The sequence below is a fragment of the Protopterus annectens genome, chromosome 1.part1 (genome assembly GCF_019279795.1).
Source record: "Protopterus annectens isolate FY-2018-M chromosome 1.part1, PAN1.0, whole genome shotgun sequence".
NCBI lineage: Eukaryota > Metazoa > Chordata > Ceratodontiformes > Protopteridae > Protopterus > Protopterus annectens.
This window is the reverse complement of record NC_056726.1, coordinates 253,221,233-253,239,635: the sequence shown is the minus strand read 5'-3', so window position 1 is coordinate 253,239,635 and position 18,403 is coordinate 253,221,233.

Sequence of the window (18,403 nt, the reverse complement as noted above, 5' to 3'; positions counted from 1 at the left end):
CTCGCCTTGACTATAGAGAGCTGTTTTGGTAGTTCATTTTGGATGCCAGTAGACACCCTGGAATAAACAAACATATTTCAATAGTCCCATTATTATAACTCAGGGCTGCTAAGTTATAATCTTAAAGAAGATTTTGTACATACATAAATTTTACATTTTTTATATCTATTTTGTATATGTATTTACTATATGCGTTTTTATATTCCTTTCTGCACCTGTTTGAATGATGTATGCTTTTTAATTTTAGGAGTTGGCCATTAGATGGTGCTATTGTATTAGTTTGTGGTACAACGGTTAGTGTTGTTGCCTAATGCAAGAGGTTCTCAGGTTCGATTCTCAGTTGGAGCGACTTCTCTGTGGAGTCTGCAGGTCCTCCCCAGTCGAGTGACCCTTAAAGACATGCAAGTAGGTGCATGTGTGAATGGGTGTGCCTTCTTTGAGGGCTAGGCATTAGGCTGGCACCTTGGCACCATAAAAATCCACTGCCAATCATTAGCGGTCCGGAGTTTCACTGTGGCGACCCCTAACCGGGAAAAGCCGAAAGACATTAGTTTTTACATACATATATATTTAAGACATTATATTATAAGATTTTTTTTTATTTATTTGGTTTTAAATGTATAGAGTTATTTTTAGAGTTCTGATGCCTTTATGTGTGCATATTTATTTTAAACAACAAGTATTTTAAATTTTATACAATAGGTATGTTTAATTAATTAATTAATTAACTATTTTAGGAATCTGATTAGTGCGTTCTTAATTAATTGGGGTATATATGATGACTGTGTATTGTGTAATGGTTATCTGATGAAGTCTGCTTGTGTGGATGAAAACGTGATAATTTGTAGTCTTAATCTTTAATAAAGTTGTCAAACTGATCTTTTGACTGTGAGCTTCTCTGATATACCCTTACACTTTTTATTGGTCTTTTATTGGGTGTAGTCATTTCTCTCTGCTGGTTTTTCTCTTGAAATGTACCAGTTTTTCCCTGGATGCACAGATTCCATAATGTCAGTAAATATAAATACAACACAATGATTAGATTTGTTGTATATATTTATATGCTAATCTAAATTATGTAAAGAAATTTCATAATAAATGTGCCCATTAGTATATGAGAGTTTATAATGAACACCAACCAACACATGAATTGTCAAAATTTTCAGTACCCAAAACTAGTGACAGAAAACCCTTCTTTTTTATATTGGCAATCTGTTTAATTAAATATAAATGCTAAAATGTTCCATGCTTGGGGATGCTATTATCTAAAACTCAGATTAAGAAATTGCCAACAGTCATAAGCCCTAACATGGGCAGAAAACCTGTGGTGCGAGCAGTTTATTATTTAAAAATAGGCTTATAATGGTGACCCTACATGGTTGGTATAATCACCATGGTGTGATGCCTTCTTAGCCATCCCAAATGCTATTGAGACATTTGGGGGAGTGACCTATGTTAATTAGTCATGTATTCTCCTGCAGAAATTAATCCATTTAGGATATCTGCATTGAGTAATATAAAGAATTGTTCAGTTTGTGTAAATTAACATAGCAGAAATGTTGTGTTCCCCATAGCAGCCAACAGGGAATGCTGACTAAAGGTAAGACCAGCTAACTGTCTGCAGGAAGTGGAGGTGGAGGTATGTGTAAGCATTTATATGTATGTAGAAAATGTGCATGTCTATAGGGATATGAGTGGTCCTGGGTGAATGTGTACATTGTATGTATGTGAGTGTGTAACTGTAAGGGATTTAGTTAGAGAATCATTAAAGGAGATGTGTGTGAGTGTGTGTGTGTGTGTGTGTGTGTGTGTGTGTGTGTGTGTGTGTGTGTGTGTGTGTGTGTGTGTGTGTGTGTGTGTGTGTGTGTGTGTGTGTGTGTGTGTGTGTGTGTGTGTGTGTGTGTGTGTGTGTGTGTGTGTGTGTGTGTGTGTGTGTGTGTGTGAGAGACTGGGTGATTGTTGTGCATCTTTTGTATGGTGAGTGTGTGTGTGTGTCCATATGTGTGTGTATATGACTGTGAGTGTGTACGTTTGTCTGTGTGGTGAAGGCATTACCTCTCAACTCCTCTGATGAGCCAAGTCTGTAATATTGGGGAGGAACATTAGACAACAGGAAGACTTTTTAAATGCTATTCTATGTCTCTTAAAAAGTTAAGAGAACCACAGATGATAACCATTTGATATGTCGGGACTTGCTAGAATGAGTCCCAAAATATGGAGACTGAATGGCCAAAAGAATGGACTTACATATGCTAAGCCTGAGGTGCCATTTCTCAAAATATTCCCTTTTCCCTGAGGTATGGTGATCTTGGATTTGGTACATATAAGTTCAGGGGGGGGGTTCCAGGCTTGCCCCCTGCAAAAAGAAGTTTTAAGAAGAAGACCAATCTTTGAGATACACTCTTTTCCCGTGCTTTTGGTCTTTTTTTTCGACATGTCAGCACTTGGCATTTCGAGTGCTAACATTTCAATAGAGAACCACAACAGGTTTTGCATCAGAAGGAATTTTTTCAACGATAGGATGTATGAAACTCTAATTTCTGCCATTACTGACTAACTATAATTATTCACAATTCATAAAGGGACTTGACAAATATATGAGACAAGGTTAGGTACAGTATGTAAAATCAGCAGCAGTTCAGTGATAAGGGTGCATGTGTGTTTGTGTGTGTGTGTGTGTGTGTGTGTGTGTGTGTGTGTGTGTGTGTGTGTGTGTGTGTGTGTGTGTGTGTGTGTGTGTGTGTGAGTGAATGAGGGGGTTACCTGTGCCAATGTGATGTGTGTGCCATCAGTAGTGATTATGGAATGAAAGTGCTGATCAGCACTTGCAGTAACATTAATTGATTCAGAGATATGCAAATTAGCTGGTAATGAGGTATTTCCTCTTTAGAACAACACATGTTTCAAAATTTTATTTCCATGAGTGAAGCTCATTATGTATCGCTGCTGAAGTTTCCATGAGAACAGGGAAAGCTTTCTGAATCCCTGTCTATCAGTTAACCATTGAGTTGAAAAAGTTCATACTTGGATGTACCAATTCTTTTGGAGAAAATTATGGGTGCTGCCACATCTACTGTTCTCGCAGTAGAGTGAAGATTTTCTTACAGGAGACAGTAATAGTTCCAGAGCACTTGGTGAAAAGAAGACTGGAAGATCTGGCGCAGAGCCTGAATGGCTAACTGAAAGCAGCAGTATTTTAGAGCTCCATATAACTAGTTAAATAAGACAGGAAAAATATTCTTTTTTTTCTTCAAAGTATAAAATCATATAGATAAAGGACTAAATTACACAATTAGAAACTTTGGTGAAGTTTTACAAATAATTTCCTGTCAAAAAGCTTGGAGATATATTCACTTGTTAATATGAGCAACTCAAAGAATTCTCACCAGGATGCTGCCTTAAAGAAGGAACTACAACAGATGGCATCTACCCTGCAAGAGTTGTCTTTGAAGATGGATGATTTTAAAGAGAACCTAGAAAATCTTAAAACAAGCAGTCAAAAACAGGCTGACACCCTCAAGGAAATGCTACAACAACACCAGACAAGGATAACAGGAATATAAGTTTCTCTAAATGACTTAGAAAGCAGATTTAAGGAAGTGGAAACACAGAAAGAACTGCTTCTTAAACAAAACACTTGGTTGGTTAATAAAGTAGATGACTTGGAAAATAAGGAGAGGAGAAATAACATCAGGATTTTTGGATTACCTGAAAACACAGAAGGTGAGGATATTATTTCCTTTTTATCAAGCTGGATCCCTGACTTTTTAAATTTAAAAGAAGGACTTTCCTCTGGTGTAGAAAGGCTCTTGGGAAACCTGCCACTAACTCAAACTCTCCTCCTAGGTCAAAAATGATCAAATTTCTTTCATACTTGGACAAGGAACTGATTTTAAGATCTGCTTGAAGGAAGGCACCTCTAAAATGTAAAAAGAGCCTGTTAAGATTTGATAATGACTATTCATCTAGAATAATGGATCAAAGGAAAAAAGTGTGGTCAATGATAAAGTTTCTGAAACAAAATAACATCAAGGCACAACTTGCATATCCAGCTAAGATAAAGAATACTGTATGCCAATGAGATGAGAACTTTTATTGACTTAGAAGAAGCCTCTTCATTTATTAAAACTAATAATGTGATTACTTTACCAGAAGATATGGATTGGATGTCACCTTCTCTCAAGAGAACAAAAGAAACAAATGTCTGGACAGACGTCAAAAAGAAGAAGCAAAAGACTGATACTGTTACAGCCAAATCTCTCAAAGCATCTACTATGATATGAATTGTTTTAACATTACTTTAAAGGACCAATTTTACTGCTTGGAATTTTAAAACAAAGGTAACTTACTACTGGAATCTTTATCTATATTTTTTTGAAAATAGAGACACATGAGAGTTTTCACATTACCTCAGGTATGTAAAACTGCATACTTTTCTTTCACATAAGGAGGGTTATATAGCACATACAATATTTATACTGCAAATCAACATACATAGTATATGTGGATTTTATCTTAATTTTCCCTTTTCTCTCTCTCTCTCTCTTCTCTCTTTTCTCATTATTTATTTTAACTGCATCTTGTCTCCCTTTCTAAATTTTCTCCTATTTACTATACTAATATAGTCTGTATATATTTAATAACTCACTATCTATACATAGATAAATAATAGTCTAAAATAATCTAGTTTTAAGGTAGACTAATTGGAATAGTGAACTTAATTAATTGCTATTACAATATTTATTAGATTAATGATAGTCACTGTTATTCTTATTGGGATTGGGGACATGTTCGTGATTAACTCTGAAATGTTCCATTTATGTACATATGTCCTTTGAATTATTTCCTTTTAGTATTAACACATATATATATATAAAAAAGGAGGGAAAATGTACTGTTGGTTAAGAGTAGTGAAGCTTTCTTCACATTCTATTTGCATTGCCATAGCAACAGTAAACAACTGTTGCAGTTTCTAAAGACACTGTGACTCTGCAAAGTGCATTTAGCCTCACAGATTACAAATAATAGGAAAAAGTAATGTTGTTTAGTTATTAAAATTAAAAACAACCTAAGCAAGGTAAAATAAATACATAATAGGACTATTTATAAATATTTTATGATTTATCCTCATAGGATTACATATTCCTGGAAACACAACTGAAATGTTCCCAAACTACATGTGCACTTAAATGTAACTGTTTGATTAAAAAGTATTACTGAATGCCGTGGTGATATGGTGGTAGCATTGTTACCTCACAGCAAGACGTTCTCCCGTTCGATCCTCGGCTTGGCTTGGGAGTGCCTTCTGTGTGAAGTCTGCATGTCCTCCCTGCGGTTGGGTAGCATTCGAAAGACATGCGTGCGTAAATGGGTGTGCCTTCATTGAAGGTTGGGCTTCGAGCTAGCACCTCGGCATTTTGTAAAAATCTACTGCCAATCATTAGTGGACCGGAGTTCCGCTGTGACGACCCCTTACCAGGAAAAAGCCGAAAGACAAACAACAACTCAGTTTAACATGCTGATTTCACAAGCTGTCTGCACTGTAAAAGTTACATTTTATATGTTACTTGAAATTGACAGTCTCTAGAGCACATGAAAAGATACATATTACTTTTTGCAACATGTTATCTTTGCAGTTACCTCACACTCTGTACAAACTCACTTGTAACTGATAGCTATTCATTTAAAATATCAGTTTACATATGAAATGTGCCCTTGAAATGTTATTGACATTTTGACAAAATATAATCTGAACTGTAAAATGAATGACTTGAAAGAAGTGAAGTAATGCATAGATTTCAAAGACAGTTCTTGACACTACAGTAAAAGTAAAAATATATATTCACAGGGAAGTATTGAAATGTTTTAGTCTTCCAGTTAAAATAGCTTATTGTCAACATTTTGCGATATCAGAAAGTTTGAAGAGCTAGGACATTACTATTCTTTGTCTTTATAATGATTATTAGACAGATGTTAGACTTTGCTTTGTTTAATGAATTGTGACATATGTTTATGAGGAAAAGTGGACTCAATTACTCACATTGGACTACACATTCCTGGAAACTCAATTGAAATGTCCCCAAATTACTTGTGAATTTAAATGAAACTGCCTGATTAATAAGCATAATTTACTTTAACAACCTGAATCCATAAGCTATCTGCTGCTCTATATATGCTACATTATATATGTCACTTGTATATGACAGTCTCTAGAGCAAATGAAAAAATACATATTCTATTTTTGCAACATGCTATATTTGCACTAACCATACATTCTAAACTAACTCAATTGGCAACTGACAAGTTATTTATTTGAAACATTAGTCTAAATATTAATTGTGCCCTTGAAATAGTGTTGCCGTTTTGACAAAACAAAACCTGAATTGAAAAAGGAATGATTTGAAGAAGTGAAGTATTATACAGATTTCAAAGACAGCTATTGACACTACAATATAAGTAGAAATGTATACATGCAATGAAAATTGAAATGCTTTATACTTTTAGTTAAAATAGCTTATTGTTAACTTTTTGCTTTATCAGAAAATTTAAAGAGCTAAGAAATTATTTCTAATTTGTCTTTATAATGTTTTCTAAAGTGATGTTAGTCACTGACTTGTTTAATGGATTGTGAGTCATGTACAAGATGGATTGAATGTTATTTCTGTTTACCCATGTTTGCTGAATTTATTTTAATAGTACTGATTTAAAACAAGGGAAAGAAAGGGAAGGGATATCTCTGTTTTTGGTAAAGGGAAGAGAGGCTTAAGAATATTCTAACTGCCCTGAGAACTCTCTAAGATGCTGTAAATACTATTTGATTAATACTTACCTAAGGTAAGTCTTGATTACCATATAGGTACCATCACATTCATTCTAGACCTGATGGGATTACCCATTCTGGAAGCAGGAGGTGTCCTATGCAGGATGGGAATTGTCAGGGTGATCATAGTTCATTCTTAGACTCTGCTTTGTACATCTATAAATATGTAAAAGCACTGCACACTAGAATGTAGGGCGCCTCTACTCTGAGTCAGGATACAACTGATAAGCCATGTCATTTCATAAGTGTATGTTGAACTTGGTGAGCTGAAGACTGGGAAAGTAAAGGAAGACAGTACACCTACAGTAAATTCTTATTTCATTGGTAATCGCTCATTGTCTCCTGTAGTCCTTTTAGTCAAATTATTTTAGTAATAATCTATTTGTTGTTGGCTTATTTAGTGTATGCTCCTCTGTTGCATTTAATTTATCCTAAATGACATATCTGATATGTTTGGGATCTCTTAAGGGTAACTAAATATTGGATATTTTCTTAAGTCAACATAATAATTGTTTACACTACTAATATTCCATCCTGATATATAAAATACTATAGAACAATAATAGAATAATATAGAATTTCATATCTCTTTTAAGAAAATTCTCCATATAATAATTTAACATATAGAGCTCATTTGATATTGTTGGTTAAAGATATGAGTGATAATCCAATAGATCTATCTTTATCTATTGGATTAGGAATGACTTTCATTCCATGTTTAATGGGAAATTCATATTTACTTGTATTTGATACTTTAGAATTAATGTTTTATAGAAGTACTTTTTAAACCCTGACCAGAATTTTACCCTACTTATATTTAAGGAAGAAAGAAAATTAAATTACACTCCCAAGTTTTCACACATAAAAATAACATCCAATGTTATCAGAGAATATGGTATAACTACTATAATCAAAATAAAAAAAAGAAGCAAAAAGTTTCTTCCAACAATAACTTGAAATGGATTTAACATTCTTATCGTTAAATACTAATGGCTTATATAATGCAAATAAAAGATCAAACTTACTAAAATATTTAAATCTAAATAAGGCAGAAGTAGTATTTCTCCAGGAAATGCATTTTAAGACTAATTATAGCATTATTTGGAACCCTAAGGACTATACAGTCTTAGCTCAATCCTCCTATAGAACAAAGACAGAATGAGTATCAATTTTCTGGAAGAAAAACATAATCACGCCAAAAGTTATTTATAAATATGAAGACAAAGAAGGTCTACTAGCATTTGTTATAATTAAATTTAATAACAGAATATGGACCTTAGCTAATCTATATTGGTTCCCAGGAATTGGAGCAGGAACGGTTAAAAAACATCTAGATTTTATTTCTAGCAATTATAAAGGAAATCTTATACTGGGAAGAGACTTTAATTGTACCTTAGAAGCCTCTGAAACCACCAAGAAGTCTTTTCGCATAGTAACTATTTCAAAAGCCTTAAAAAATGTATTGATTAATTTCATTTAATAGTAAAAGATGATACATCCTTATTATTTCCCATAAAGACCATAGATTTGGAACACAAACTAGAATAGACAAATTATTCATAGCTCAAGATTTACAAACAAAAATCCTCAACTTCTCAATAGTTCCATGCCCCTTCTCAGATCATGACTCTCTGATAATGAAGATCTAAATAGAGTTTAAACCTTTAATCCTCTCAACTAGAATTCCATCATATATCACAAAAAATAAAGAATTCAGACCCTGGATGTTGTCAGAACTACAATTATTTCTTGAAATTAATAATACAACAGAAATCAATAAAGTCATGGTTTGGGACTCATTAAAAGCATATTTATTTGGTAAGACCCTTAGCTGGTACAAAAACATAGTTAGAGAGTGGGAATCTGAATCATTAGACTTGCAAACCAGACTCTTGACAGCAAAAATCTAAAAAAAATCAGAATTGTCCAGAAGTCAAAAAAGAAATAGAGGAATTAAATAAAAAAATATAATGAAATTCTAACACACAAAACTTGTCCAGCCTTGGAAAAATTAAAAATAAACTCATTAGCCACCTTCCCCAGATATCTACATAACTTATGTACAAGAATTAAAATACAATCTAAAGCAAATAACATTAGTAGTATATATCATGAAAAGAAAGGGAAAAAAGCATCAGATATAGGAGACATCCTTGAAGCATTTCGGTTCCATTATATGGAACACTTCAAAGAAGATGATTTAGATACCAACCAAATAAACTTAGATACAAACCTTATCAATATAAAAAAAAATCCCCAAAACTTAAAACTAGACCTACAAAAACCTATATCCTACAAAGAAATTGTTGACAAGATAAAAGAAAGTAAATCTAACAAAGCTCCAGGGATAGATGATATAATTATGGAAATTTACAAACTCTTCCCTTCAACAGTAATCTCCCTTTTTCATAAAGCTTTGCTAAAAGTCCAGTCAGAAGCAAAAATACCACCCTCATGGAAATATTCTCTCATAACAACAATTCTAAAAGATAATAAACCATCAGACCTTTGCACCTCATACAGACCTATATCATTACTGAATAATGATTACAAAATATTCATGTCAATACTAGCTAACAGAATGAAAATCCCACTTTCAAAGACAATTAATAATGATCAAACTGGATTTTTATATAACAGACACACACATGATAATATTAAAAGGATACTTGCTCTTATAGATTATGTGAATAAAGAAGATAGAGAAGCACTTGCAATTGAATTAGACATAGAAAAAGCCTTTGATATTCTCAACTGGGAATATCTATTTAAAACTTTAGCATTATTTGAATTTCCTCCTCCCTTCATCTTATTACTAAAAACATATATATTAATAACTTAGCCTACATTAAATTAGGTCCTTTCACCCCAGAATCTATCCATATAACAAATGGTACTAAACAAGGATGCCCCCTTTCTCCTATTTTATTTGCTTTGGCTATAGAAATACTTGCAGAAATAATACACAATAATCCAAGAATAAAAGAAATAGAAGTCTATGACCAGTACATATCTAAAGTAATGCTTTTTTCTGATGATATTTTATTAACCCTATCAAACTCCAGAGAGTCATTAGGAGTGCTAGAAGAAGAAATGGAGACATTTTATAAGATTTTAGGTCTACACTTTAATAGATCAAAATCAACATTTCTATTTTTAAATAAGAAAAAAGAACTACAAGTTACAGATAAATCTATCATAGGAAAACAAGAACTTATGCTAAATTATTTAGGAATAGTGTTATGCAAAAATATAAACAAAACAATATTAATAAATTATAAAAACATTATTGAAAGAATAAAAAATATAGAAAAGTGGAACAAAATTATATTAACTTTTGAAGACAGATTGCAGTTAATAAAAATGGTCTTATTGCCAAAAATACTATATGTAGCATTAGCGATGCAGTTAATTCCTGAAAGATGCATTCTTAAAGAAATAAACTCATGTTTAATAAAATTTTTATGGTATCCCAAAAAGAATAGAGTTGCTCTAACTCATCACATTAGACCCTGGATTGAACTCCCAGAAATAGAAACATATATAAAAGCATTTGTGCTTAAAACTACAATAGACTGGATAAACCCAAATTATTTTGTCAACTGGAAAGAATTAACAATGGCTATATTAACAAACGAATTTAATATGTTAAAAAAATTAATAGCAGACAAATCAAACAAACCCTGGTACATACTATGCATAAGTATACAATATAATATAACAAAACCTTCTAAAACAACACTGATTAATCATTACATCAATTCCTTTAGGAAACATATCAATGCAAACATAAATCTAAAACTTTGGTTTGACCTTTTAACCCCATTTACCATCACTAAGAACTTTCCTCACAAAATATATAGGGAAACAATAACCTCCTGGTTTGTGCCTCTATTTCTCAGAATTCTTCTCATTTTGTCAGGATCCTCTATTTGAAGTTAACATGTTAGCTAAATACTTGGAATACACTCACTTACGAATGATAAATAACCACCTGAAGTTCAACACCACCCAAACAGTGCCTGCGACCATGAATGCCACTCTTAATAACTCCTTACTGCCAATGTTATCTCCAGACAGTGCAGTGGTTGCATTGTCGCCTCACAGCAAGAGTTTCTCTGGTTTGATTTGACTCTTGGCTGGGGTGCCTTCTGTGTGGAGTCTGCATGCCCTCCCTGCATTTGTGTGGGTTTTCCCCAGGTGCTCTGGTTTCCTCCCATGCTATAAAGACATGCGTCTGGAGCATTTCTCCTCGAACCTCCACTGAAAATTGGCTTCATTCCAAGTCAGACTTTCCCAGTAAACAAATGTTAACTAAATAAAATGATTTATGGTGGAGTTAAATTACAAATCATGTCTGACTTGCATACTTTAAAAGTGATTATCAATGACAGGAACACATTAAGGGACCAGATTTAAGCTATCATCAGATCTACTTGCTTCCTTATCAGGAGTATCACCCTTATCAGTCAATATATTCCATCTTGAAATCTACCTTATGATTGCACATGTCCTAGTCTCTCCCTAGCTCCACTACTCTAACAATCTAAATTTGTGGCTTTCAAATATATATTCTGAACACATGCAGCTGGTTCAAAATTCTGCAGCCCAGTTGAAAACAGGGGTTTTAAAGTATCACCATATTATGCTAGCTATGCAAGAATTCCACTGGCTTTAAAATTAGGCAGTGTATCTTCTCCACAGCTACTGTTCTGGTGTATGTAGCCATACATGGTTTCGGTACCCTCCTATGTATAGGACATATTGATATGGCAGTGGCCAACTAGATCTCTGTGCTCCATCTTCTAGGAGATAGCAGCAAATCCAATTGTGTGTCTTGTATCATCTCGGACCCACCACTTATCTGAGTCCTTGTCTCTGGAATTTGGCATGTGACTGGTTGAGAGAGTGTGCAGCGCTGTATGGTTTCATGCATGTCTTAAAATGTATTTACTTGATTTTGTACTTGATTAACATTGTTTTATTATGGCCACTAGTAACCGAAAAGCACACAACTTCCAATAAAAGCGTGGAAACTCAGTTCGATATCATTCAGGGTCAAGTCAAACAGACCACTAGGTAAAACGTTTCAAGACACCAATTTATTTGTAAATTGGTGTCTTGAAACGTTTTACCCTGGTCTGTTGTTGGGACCTTGAATTTATTTGATGAAAAGTTTCCACGCTGCTTTTAATTAAGAGGAAAACCTTTATTGTTACTGGAGAACAGCGCCTATAACTGCATTTTTATTGTTTTATTATGACTAATTGTAATGTGTATTTATTAGTGCAAATAACTCATATCTTTAAATTACGTGTCTTATTAAAAAAAAATGATATTTGCATAAACTGATATGTCCGATATTAATAAAATGTTTGATTACTACGGAAAATGTTTGAAATAAAGTCTAAATCACATGAAATGAATAAAATAAGGAAAATGAGTGCATTTTCGCTAAGCATATATTTTTCATATTAATCAAAGATATTTTAGTTATCAGAAATGTATAAAGTGCTCACGTTTGCACAGTATTACAGTAAAGATGTTTTGCAGAATACAGCCATTACAGAGCATATTTTACAAAGTACAGTATTTCAAAGAGTTTATTGTGCATTTGAATGTTATTACAAGCTCATAGAACAGTTTGTTCATACATAATTACAAGGGCCATATTTTCAGAGTATTTGTACATACATTATGGGCATGGCAGATGGATTCTGAAGACACAGTGAACTTGTGTTTGACAATAATATCGCTGAGAACTGTAGAGTGTTTTAGCAAGAGTACATTTTCATACAGGCTGCATTTTCTGATAAAGATGACTGTACAAAGGCATTTATTTGCTTAATTTAGCTGGGTCAGAAGCCATAAAAAAGGAATGTTCATCTGTGTATGCACCTGCTATCTAGACAGGAGAGGGGGAACCATCATATTGTTGTACCAGCTGAATCAAGGGAGGACCCTGAGTGCTTAAACATAAATTTAGAGAAATGTGTAACCCCCAGACAAATGTTACAATGGAAAGGCATTTATTTTATGCAAGGGATCAAAAGCCTGGTGAAACCTTCACAGAATATATACCCTATTTGAGAAATAATGCTAAAATATGCAGATCTGGTAACATAAGGGATGAGTTGATAAAGGAGAGACAAGTGTGTGGTATTAAAAATGATGCTGTTTGAAAGATTTTGCTTTGTGACAGTGATTTAACTTTGAATAAAGCCATTGAGATTTGTCAGGTATAGGAGCTGAAAGAAAAGCACTCAGATATGTTTACAAATTAAAATAGCTCTAGAAGGGACAGCGATAAAGCTCATGTTGATAGTACACAGCACATAGTTAAAAGAAACAGGCCCAAGTACATGCCAGCAATTATAGCCCCTGCAGCACTCTCTGGTAAACCTAAGAGCTTTCCAGCAAATGCCAGAGTTCACACAGTCTCAGTGAAGCATTAGAGTCAGCAAACTGAAAGCATGGGCCCCAACTCAGTTTCATTGACAACTGCCATGATTGTGGTGGAAGTCATGAATCTAAAAAGGAGAAATGTTTAGTTTTTGGTCAACAGTGCCATAAATGCAATAAATGGAATAATTTCAAAAGGTTTAGTAAATCAAAAGGCCAACTTTTTTTATTAAGAGGGAACATTTTAAGAAATTAGTTGATCAACTGGAGAGCTGCAACTCTACTCTTTGTGGTGATGGTGTGTCAGTGCTACATGAAACAGTCAATGCAGTAGATTTAATGGCAAAGAATGAAGTATTTTGTACTGTTCAGATAAATGGAAAACCCATAGAGCTCAAAGCTGACACATGTCCCAAGTGCAATGTTATGTCAGCAGAAACATTTGCAAGAGTGTGTCATGGTGAAAGGCTTGATTTGACAAGCTTGTTTCTTATGGTGGTGAAGAAATTCAAATTGAAGGCTCAGTAGTGCTTTTAAATTACTCTGCTGGGAGAAGCTATGGCTTGTTATTTTAGCATCTATATTACCCAATTGAATGTTTAGGTTAGCAAATACCTAAACATCAACCTGGTAATATTGAAAAATTAAAACAGCGAATGGCCCATTTAACATAGGGAATGAATTCCCTCAGTCGCAAAAAAAAAAATTTAAAACAAAATGAACTGACCCAGATGTGAGTCCAGTTATCAGGCCAGAACAAAAAGTTCCAATAGCTTTGAAGGACATAGTCAAAGCCGAGATAGATAAAATGGTGTGAAAAGGTATCATATGTCCAGTAGATATACCAACTGAATGGGTATCTTCTATGTTGGTAGCTCATAAGAAAAGCTCAGATGACATCAGAATATGTGTTGATCTATGAAATCTGCTGCTGAAGATCCTGCTACTTCAAATTCCAATTCAAGGTTTCCCTCCCTTCCCCCACCCCCCAAGTGATTGCTCAGGTACAACGCACCAAAGGTTTTAAAAGCCCTGGATGCCATATTTGCTCAAATTGCAGCTGAAAGCCCTCCAGGTGTAGCATCTCTAGTAAGTGTCCCTGGACTAGCTGATAATTTTCTTTAGCTAAATTCTCTCTGGAAGGTGTAGCCCCGCTCTGCTCACTTCGTTCCTCTCCCACCCCCATTTCCACCCACCCCCATATCATTACCTATATATAAACCTATAAACCTACATGGGTTCGAGCAGCTAATCACAACCCCAACCTACATTAATAAATCTCACCTACCTAGCTCTCTTCTTGACTGGATATTGGCACCCCACCCTCAAAACTATCATAACTCCCAAACCCTTCCAAATGCCCTCAGCGACCACTGCCCTATAACAGTTACCAGACATACTACCCACCTTACCAAATGTAAGAAATTTATTATCACTTTCACATTTCTGTCCTAACTCTTTTATTCACCAACTCTCCAAAATTAACTGGTCTTACCACACCACTCTTCTTTTAGATGAAGCTGTCCACTCCTTCAACACTACATTCCTAAACATTCTTAACTCCCTTGCTCCTCTTTGCACAATTAGAATCAAATCTAATACTGCTCCCTGGCTCACTAAATCTACCAGAACCCTCATGAAAGACCGGAATAGGATTTGGAAAATGTGGACTAAAACTAGGACCCCTTCTCTTCTTCAGAAATATAAAGAACTCAGAAATAAAATTAAAAAAAAAAATCATCCATTATGACAAAATAAACTTCTATGCCAATCCTCCCTCTACTCTTAAATCAGACCCAAAGAAATTCTGAAGCTCTATTAAACAGACTCTTCATCCAGGAAACCCTTCCTCTCCTAACCCATGTCCCAATGCAACACCTGAAGACATAGCAAACAAATTTAACAATCATTTTATAAACTCAATAACCTCCATAATAAATTCTCCCCCCCCCCAGAAATAACACTAACACCCCCACAAACTCTATACATCTTCCAAACCCTCCTAACTCCTTCTCTCTAAAAGCAGTATCAACTAACTATGTAAAGTCATTACTCTCTAAACTTAAACCTTGCTCCCCATCTTTTGACAAGCTACCCTCTTACTTCCTGCAGATTGCCTCTGAACCTCTTGCTTATCCTGTATCCATCTTAATCAACCAATCCATTTCTGAATCCTATTTCCCCCACTGTGTGGAAGAATTTCTTTACTCTACCCATTCACAAAGAGGGCAGCTCCTCAGACATATCTAACTTCAGACCAATTGCCATACTCTCTCCACTCTCAAAAATCCTAGAGAAATGCATTCATAAGCAAGTAATGCATTACCTTCACCAGGTAAAATTTTTCACACCAACACAGCATGGTTTCCGTCCCAAGCATGGTACAACTACTGCACTCATATCATTCATCAACATAGTCTCCCTAGCTCGTGCTAACAATAAACTTGTCTCATGCCTATTCCTTGATCTTTCTAAAGCCTTTGACACTGTCTCTCACCCACTCCTCCTAGATAAACTCACTAACTTACATTTTTCTCTTCCTATTATCTCCTGTTTCTCTAGCTATCTCTCAACCCACCATCGATCAGTTAAATGGCTCTCTGCTATCCTACCCTCGCACTGTACAAATGGGACTCCCCCAGTGGTCCATACTTGGACCACTATTCTTTAATAGTTTCACCAACTTACTATACTCCTCTTGTCCCCAGTCATTTCTTGTGCAATATGCTGATGACTCAACTGTTATAACCATTGCTGACAACCCAACTGACCTCCACTCAACTACCCAGGCATCCTTCCACACCATTGAGACTTGGCTTAATGATAACAAACTAATACTTAATCAAAAAAAAGCTAAGCTCCTACTCTTCCTCCCTAAAAACATCACCACACTCAAAAGTGCATTTACCATCTTATCCTGCAACAACACTATCATCTCAGCTGAATCTAGTACTAAATTGCTAGGTGTTACAACAGATGATCAGCTTAAGTTTGATCTCCATATTATTAACTCGGTAAAAAGAACTCATCAGAAACTTGGAGACCTTTTCCGTAGCAAGAAATACTTAACTAACACTGCCCAAATAACTCTCTCCCAGGCTTTATTACTCCCAACACTCCTGTACAGCTGCCACATATTCACAAACCTAAATTTAACACTTATTTCCAAGCTTGAAACTACCTATAATAAGATCGCCAGATTTGCAGCTAACCAAACCTACAAGTTACACCACTGCTTAGCACTACAGCAACTAGACTGGCTAGAATTCCCTCAGCTGCTCCAACTATACCAACTACAAATCATCCACTCTATTCTCTATCTACCCTCCTTCTGCCCCAGTCTGTCCACTATCATATCCAAATATCCCCCTGCTAGGACACTACACAGCTCAAATCAAGAATTATTAGACATCTACAAACCCAAAACCAAAATAGGCTACCTTTTCTATAACTATAACCCAGCTTTATCCTGGAACCAACTCCCCTTGGAAATAAAATCCCTCCAGCATTACAAAAGTTTCAAATTAGCCACAAGGAAATATCAAAAAACAAAGTGGTCTTGCCACTATAGCCAACCACCCTGAAACCACCATCCTTTCACCTATTTCACCACCTCACTCTTAAAGTATCTCTAACACTATTCCCCTGCCTCTTCTATCTCTTCTCTTCCTCTGTCTCCAACCACTCTTAATTCTTACAGTCACAAAACAACCTACCGGCCTAGTCTGTCTCCTATACTCTCCCTCCCCTACATCTCCTACTAGCCATTCCTACTTTCCTTTCTTGTTTCCAAACTCCTATACAACTAGATCCTACCCACTTTAAATAAGCATCTGCCTAACTATTAACTCAATTTGCTCTAAGCAGCTTAAATAATATTGTAACTAGTCACATTTTCTTCTGCTAATTGTTTAAAACCTTGTTTGTAACAACTCACATACTTGTCTGCCAATTGTTAATACTCTGTATAACTGAATTGCCAGAGGAGCTTTTTTCTCTCCAGGTCTCTACTTGTAAGATCTTATAACTGATTGTTACTACTATGTTACTAACATTTAATAAATTATTTTCTACTCCAGAGGAGCTTTTCTCCCCGGGTCTCTGCTGAAAATGAGCCAAAAGCTCAGTCAGACTAACCGGGTTAACAAATGTAAAATAAATAAATAAATAAATAAATAAATAAATAAATAAATAAAATTTGAACAAAGCATTAAACAGGTCTCATCATCCAGTGTGCACAGTCAAGGAAGTCACAGCCTTGATGCCAAATGCCACTGTTTTTTTCTGTCCTAGATGCAAAGAGTTAATTTTGGCAAATTCAGCTTGACAAGAAATCATCATTGCTCACTACATTCAGTATTCCATTTGGCAGGTACAGATTTTTGAGAATGCCATTTGGGATAAATTCTGCAAGTAAAGTCTTTCATAGTAGATGACATACTAGTAGTAGGTCATGGTGAAGCTGAGCATGACAGAAACCTCAGAAAAGTTCTGGAAAGAGCACATCAAGTGAATGTTAAGCCCAATCCACAAAAATGCAAGTTCAGAAAGTCTATATTACAAGATCGAATGCTTAGGTGATCGAACACCTAAACATCGAACTTGTAATATCAAAAGCAAAAAACAGCGAATGGCCGATTTAATGCAGGGAAAGATTGCCCTTGGCTGTTTGGCAGATTTTGCCATTTTGTCTACTGTAGAGCAATCTCAGAGTTGGTATATTTAGTTAGGGGGGGGGTGTGGAGGGTACAGCATGTGTTTTTCTGCGCTGTTCGATGTTTTTGGGTTCAATATTACAAGTTCAATGTTTAGGTGTTCGATCACCTAAGCATTCGATCTTGTAATATAGACGTACTTCAGACTACAAGAGATTACTTATGTCAGTCATTTATTTACTAATTCAGGCTTATGACCAGACCATTCTACGCAAACAGCCATTTTCAAGATGCTAGCTCCAGACAATGTTCAAGCCCTGCAATGTTTTCTTGGCATGGTTAACTATCTACACAAGTTCATTCCAGACTTGAGTCAAATATCAGCACCACTCAGAAAGCTGACATATAAAGATGTATCATGGTCTTGGTTAGATCAGCAAAAGAGCATTTGATGCCCTGAAACACAGAATTGCTAGTCCACCAACTGTCAAATACTATGATGTTCACAAACCAGTTACACTTTTAT